The 7,258-nt window shown below is 37.4% G+C and overlaps 1 long non-coding RNA gene across 1 annotated transcript; it reads left to right on the top strand.

The window, feature by feature from the left end:
• The first annotated feature begins 93 nt into the window (after nt 1-93).
• On the top strand, nt 94-2,272 carry LOC100430934 (uncharacterized). Its single transcript, XR_003729775.2, has 2 exons — nt 94-212; nt 1,990-2,272. It is a non-coding gene; the product is annotated as an uncharacterized LOC100430934 (long non-coding RNA).
• Nucleotides 2,273-7,258: the final 4,986 nt, after the last annotated feature.

Raw genomic sequence — 7,258 nt, 5'->3', positions numbered from 1 at the left:
TAGAGAGTAGAGAGAAAGGGCTGGTTTAAAGGCCTTCTTTTCTGTCCATTGGATGGACTGGATGTCAATCATTCAGGCTGGGCGGGCGGGGCTGAGAGAGGTCGGTGAGAGCGGCCTTAGCAACCGCTTATGAGCTGTAAAGACTTGGGTTGGACGGGGCTGTGGGAGGTGACGCCGGGAGGTCCCGGCTGAGAGTGCCGGCTGGGGACATGGTGAGTGTGAAGCTGTAACCTTGTGCTAGGGCCGGAGCTGAAGTTTTTCCCCCAGAGCAAGGAAGGCTGCCCCTGGCAGCAACTGCATTCCTTCCTTACTCCTGTTGAGATTCATTATATAGTAGGAAATAGGTACTTTAATAGTTTGTCATCAATTATTCTGGTTCTGCTAACTATTCCAGTTATGTAATTTTTCTTTCACCCATATGTGTGTGTATTACAGACATCTAACTACCATACAAGTTCAGATCAATGGAAGAAAAGAGCAGCAAAAATTGAACGGAATGAATCCCAAAAGCAAGAAATTAAAGATGCCTTTAATTTATTTGATGTCGATAGGTCTGGAACCATCGATGTAAAAGAAGGTTCTGAAATTATTTCTAATTCTAAATCATTTTTAAAACCGTATTATTTGTGGCAATCTTTAAGGCTTTCTTTAACAGTAGTCTTCTGAAAGCTTGATATAGAGTCTCTTCAGTGCATATGGTTGCCCTGCGTTAACAAAACAATATCTTGTTAAGCATTTTAATTGTGCTTTATAAATGAGTAGGCAAAAGCCAGGGTGTAACAGTGATGTACCTGATGGCACAGTAGGATTGGAACACAGGCCTGCTGACCTAGTTTTCTATGTTTATGCTCAGTCCATAATAGAAAAGAGAAAAGCTCTTAATAGGGCGTTAAAAAGCTTAAAATAAAATCATGGCATGTTATAATTTATTTTCTTCCTATTTCAGATTGCAATGTGGGCCTTAGGATTTGAACCAAAGGAAGAAGAAATTTTAAAAATGATAGCTGAAATTGATAAAGAAAGAATTGGTACCATTAGTTTTGAAGATTTTTTTGCCATTATGAGTATAAAAATGATATAGTTGTGATTTTATTTTTCGAAGAAATACTAGCAATAACCTGCTACATTTTAGGGCTGCAGCAATCAGAGGTTTCATAGAGAAAGAATTGGAACTAGGTTTTTAAGGATGGGAGATAGGAAGAGCAAGATTAAATATGATTTCAGGGTAGTAATGAGAAGACTATGATGTGGAGAAGAGTTTTCTGTCAGGAAAAAATGAGGCTGTATTGCAGGATAGAGAGAATGGGGCCAGAATTTGGAAGCCTTGAATTCAGCAAACATGTATTGAGTGCCTGTTTTTGCCAGGCACTATTCTAAGGAGCATTGCAAGAGACAACCTTCCTGTTTTGAAGCTTACATTTTTGGTAAAGGATCTGAATTACTAGGTTTAATAAGAGATGCATTCTCTACCACCCTGTGCCTCCTGCACTTCAGCAAGCTCTACATTTAAGCACCTTGAGGGCAGATGTGAGTACATAATTGTTAAAAGACCAATAAATAAAATCAGAACTCAGCTACTTGGCACATTGCTGCTTTAGACCCCAAGGATCTAGTAAGTCCAGCTTGATAAAATAAATAAATGAAAGACTATGTAGTTGCTTCTTTTTTAAAAGAGTAAAAAAGATGAAAAAGAAGAAATATTGAAGGCTTTCAAATTATTTGATGATGATGATACTGGAAGTATAACACTAACCAGTATCAAGAGGGTTACTCAAACTAGGGGAAAATTTAACATGATGAACTTCGGGTAGATTTTGCTTATTTTTATAATTATAATTTATATGTAATTATAACTTGTGATAATTTAGGATTATAATTCTAATTCTAGTTGTACTTATACATTTAAAATAAAATTTGGTTTTGAATATGTGTTTGACTTCATTTATATCATTTTAAATGTATTTCATGTATTTACATTTTGTTTTACAGGAAATGCTTGATGAAGCTGATCATGATGGAGATGGAAAAATAAATGAGGAAGAATTTTCGAGAGTGATGAAAAAGACTACTCTTTATTAATAGTGTTGTTTTGGTCCTTGTGGAAAATTAACAAATTTGTGTTTGTTATATAGTTTTGTACTTTAATATCTGAATGTATTCATTTTAAGTTTTTAGTTTATATGTACACATTGGCTTCTTGATGTCTAATCCATGTAAGAAGTTACATATCTCTACCAGTATGTTGTTAAATCTACAGCATCAAGAAACAAAACATAATGACTTCTTTGAACCATTAATGCAAGAACAGTATTAATTCTACCTGCTCTTTTGAGAACCCTAGGTCACAAGGAGTTAGAATTTTTAAGTTTGATGAAGTTGGCTTCATATCCAAATGAATTTGGCAAACAAACCCTGTATTTTCCTTTTGTGCAACTCAAAAAAACCTGATGAACATTTGCTTTTTAGTCAGTTACTCAAATACGTAAAGTATTAAATAGAACTGTCTGGAAACATTATTTGCTAATTTTCTTCTTTTAGTTGTAAAGAAAATTCAAAACAGCATTTATATCACCCATATTTCCCTGTAAGTTTGACCCTATAGTGAGCACTTAATACCTCTGTGTTAGGACAGGTGGTGTAGGGAGTTTATTTTATTTTATTTTATTTTATTTTATTTTATTGTATTGTATTGTATTTTATTGTATTTATATATTTTTTGAGACAGAGTCTCCCTCTGTCACCCAGACTGAAGTACAGTGGTGCGATCTTGGCTCAATGCAACCTCTGCCTCCTGGGCTCAAGCAATTCTCCTGCCTCAGCCTCCCTAGTAGCTGGGACTACAGGCACCCGCCACCATGCCCAGCTAATGTTTTGCATTTTTAGTAGAGACAGGGTTTCACTGTGTTAGCCAGGATGGTCTCAATTTCCTGACCTCGTGGTCCACCTACCTTGGCCTCTCAAACTGCTGGGATTACAGGCGTGAGCCACCGCGCCTGGCCGAGATTTTATGTGTTATCTCAGTTAACATATTACAAGTTGGAAGCTGATTGTATTAGCCCCATTTTACATACAAGAAAACTAAAGTTCAGAGAAGTTTTAAACATTCCCCAATTGCCCATTGATAATAAATAAAACATGGATTCCAAATCTTAAGTTCTTATTCTTCATTATACTGCTTCCCTATGGATAAAACTTTCAAGATAACTGTATATTTTCTAACTCATTTTCAATTCTGTGACTCTTCTAATTTCTTCCTTGTGAAAGGGCCAAACTGTTGGGAAATGGAATCCCATACATATAGTCTTTTAACTCCTACTCAGTTGTTTTGAGAGTGGGCCTTGGGCCTGGAACATTTCCTTTGAAGAGACTAAGAGTCCACAGGGTCTGTGCTGAACTTACCATCTTATATAGTAGTATCTTCCTCTGTTTCAGAGTCAATGTGTAGTCCTTTGCTCTGCTTAAGCGTGTGCAGCCGTGTGCATCATATGGCATCTGACCAACCCCACTGCTCTGTCTCCTGTGGGGGAGGGGAAGGGGGTCCTTCAGCACAAGAGGAGTGTGTGCAGGCCACCTACCCTGCGTCAGCTGCCAAGAGGGAGCCTCTGGTCAGGGGAGCCTGAAGTCCACTAGGGAAGCTGATCTTGCTCTATCTCTTCTGTATGTGAGCAATGTGTGTTCCACCCGGTGTTTGACTGCATTGTTTTCCTTGGCGACTTTGAAACAAGATGCAGTGGACCGAAGTGCTCAGACTTCTGCTCCTGACAAATAGGCAACAGATGCCACTTGCTGCACACAAACACCTTCTGATAACCAAATTGTCTTTGGAGCAAGAAAGGCTCATAGCAAATGTAACTGTAGTGATACTACCTGGCTCATTTTTAGCACAACTGAAATGAAAGCTGAAGGTTTTAATTATGTCTTGTCACCACAAGAGACTTTATTTGATTGAAACTAGAATTGTATGTGCTCATGAGCATAAGTGTTTTCACAGTGTCTTTGATTTCTAATTATGTAACATTTCTTCTAGACCAGAGAAGAACTTGCCTATTAAATGTGTTTCATATGTGAAAATGTTAACCTTTAAAAGGTTAAAAGTATCCATGAACAAGTTCAAAAAGTTCTAAATAAAAGACTCCTTCCTATCGAAGCCCCAGATCTTCCTAAAGACAAGGATTTTTGCCACTTTTTAATGAGTCATTACAGAGAATGCATATTCATATGCACATGTATACAGAATAGTTTTTTCACAAATGATAGCATATTATACACACTGTGTATATTCATTTTTGCACAATATACTTGACAAATAGTTACATAACAATACATATAAAATATCTGTATATTTCATTCTAATGGAATGGCCATATAATTCATTATATCAATTATTATATTTGACAGTCTTCTAAAGGTAGACAGTTTCCAACCTTTTGCTTAAATTAATACCCTTATACATATGTTTAATGTGGGAATACCTGTAGAATTAATTCTTACACATGAAGTGATTGAGTTAAAATCAATATGCATTTTAACTTAAATGTTTTTATTTTTGATAGATATTGCCTTCTAAAAAGATTTTTGCCAAATTACATTTCCAAAAATACTATATGAAAATGCCCAAAGTAATATCAAACTTTTTTGATTTCTGTTAATCTGGCAAGTTGCAAATCATACATTTTTCATGCTCATTTCTCTTATGAGAGGCATTGAGTGTTTTTTTTCACAAGTTTAGACTCTATTTGTCTTTTCCTTTTTGTATATTGTCTAACAACGTCCTTTGCCTATTTTTCCACTGGATTTTAAAATTTATTGGTTTGTGGCTGGGCACAGTGGCTCACACCTGTAATTGCAGCACTTTGGGAGGCTGAGGCAGGCAGATCACGAGGTCAGGAGTTTGAGACCAGCCTGGCCAACATGGTGAAACCCCGTCTCTACCAAAAATACAAAGAAAAAGCTGGGCATGGTGGCAGGCACCTGTAATTCCAGCTACTTGGGAGGCTGAAGCAGGAGAATCTTTGAACCCAGGAGGCGGAGGTGGCAGTGAGCAGAGATTGCACCATTGTACTCCAGCCTGGGCAACAGAGCAAGACTCCGTCTCAAAAAAAAATACTGGTTTGTAAGAGTATTTTATATACAAAAGAGATTAATCTTTATCTGTCATATATGTTGCATGCATTGTACCATTTGTTATTTGCCTTTTGATTTGCATAGTGTTTCAGCCTTTACATTTTTTTCTTTTTTTAAAGAAAAAATTTATTTCCATAGGTTTTGGGGGAACAGGTAGTATTTGGTTACATGAGTAAGCTCTTTAGTGAGATTTTGGTGCACCCATCACCTGAGCAGTATCACTGAACCCAATTTGTAGTTTTTTATTTCTCACCCCCTCTCACACTTTTCCCTGAGTTCCCAAAGTCCATTGTATCATTCTTATTCCTTTGCATCCTCATAGCTTAGCTCCCACTTATGAGTGAGAACATATGACATTTGGTTTTCTATTCCTGAGTTACTTCACTTAGAATAATAGTCTCCAGTTCCATCCAGGTTGCTGCAAATGCCATTAACTCATTCCTTTTTATGGCTATGTAGTATTCCATATTGTATATATATATGACAATTTCCTTATCCACTTGTTGCTTGATGGGTATTTGGGCTGGTTCCATGTTTTTGCACTGGCGAATTGTGCTGCTATAAACATAGATGTGCAAGTATCTTTTTTGTATGATGACTTCTTTTCCCCTGGGAAAAGTAGTGGAAGAACCAAATTCTGCCAACAACCATGTGAACGAGCTTTGAAACTGATCTTTTCCCAGTTGACCTTTGAGATAGTACAACTCTAGTTGACACTTTGATTACAACAAGCGAGAGACCCTGAAGCAGAGGAACAAGTGAAGCCACTTGATCAAATGGTATGTCTACTTTCGGTTCTTTAAGGAATCTCCACACTTTTTTTCATAGTGGCTGTATTAGTTTACCTTCCCACCAGCAGTGTAGAAGTGGTCCCTGTTCAACGCATCCACACCAACATCTATTATTTTTTGATTTTTTGATTATGGTCATTCTTGCAGGAGTAAAGTGATGTCGCATTGTGGTTTTTTATTTGCATTTCCCTGATCATTAGTGATACTGAGCATTTTTTCATATGTTTGTTGGCCATTTGTATATCTTCTTTTGAGAATTGTCTATTTGTGTCCTTAGACCACTTTTGATGGCGTTGTTTTTTTTCTTGCTAATTTGTTTGAATTCCTTGTAGGTTCTGGATATTTGTCCTTTGTGTATAGATTGTGAAGATTTTCTCCCACTCTGTCAGTTGTCTGTTTACTGTGCTGACTATTCCTTTTGCTGTGCGGAAGCTCTTTAGTTTGATTAAGTCCCACCTATTTACCTTTTGTTTTTGTTGCGTTTGCTTTTGGGTTCTTGGTCATGAAGTCTTTGCCTAAGCCATTGTCTAGAAGGGTATTTCTGACGTCATCTTTTAGAATTTTTATAGTTGCAGGTTTTAGATTTAAGTCTTTGATCTATCTTGAGTTGATTTTTTTTTTTTTTTTTTTTTTTGTTTGAGATGGAGTCGTGCTCTGTCGCCAAGACTGGAGTGCAGTGGTGGGATCCTGGCTCACTGCAACCTCCGCTTCCCGGGCTTAAGTGATTCTCCTGCCTCAGCCTCCTGAGTAGCTGGGACAATAGGTGTGTGCCACCACACCCAGCTAAATTTTTGTATTTTTAATGGAGACAGGGTTTCACCATGTTGGCCAGGATTGTCTCAATCTCTTGACCTCGTGATCTGCCCACCTCGGCCTCCCAAAGTGCTGGGATTACAGGCGTGAGCCACTGCACACGTCCTTGAGTTGATTTTTATATAAAGTGAGAGATGAGGATTCAGTTTCATTCTCTTACATGTGGTTTGCCAATTATCCCAGCACCATTTGTTGATTAGGGTGTCCTTTCCCCACTTTATGTTTTTGTTCGCTTTAATGAAGATCAGTTGGCTGTAAGTATTTGGGTTTATTTCTGGGTTCTCTATTCTATTCCATTGGTCTATGTGCCTATTTTTATGCCAGTATCATGCTGTTGTGGTGACTATGGGCTTATAGTATAGTTTGAAATCCAGTAATGTGATGCCTCCAGATTTTTTTTTTTTTTAACTTAACCTTGCTTTGGCTATGCAGGCTCTTTTTTGGTTCCATATGTATCTTAGGATTGTTTTTTCTAGTTGTGTGAAGAATGATGGTGGTATTTTGATGGCAATTACATTGAATGTGTAGAT

Source organism: Macaca mulatta, chromosome 5 (assembly GCF_049350105.2).
Source record: "Macaca mulatta isolate MMU2019108-1 chromosome 5, T2T-MMU8v2.0, whole genome shotgun sequence".
Lineage (NCBI taxonomy): Eukaryota > Metazoa > Chordata > Mammalia > Primates > Cercopithecidae > Macaca > Macaca mulatta.
The sequence above is the reverse complement of the archived record's forward strand: the minus strand, read 5'-3'. Positions and strand labels throughout refer to the sequence as shown.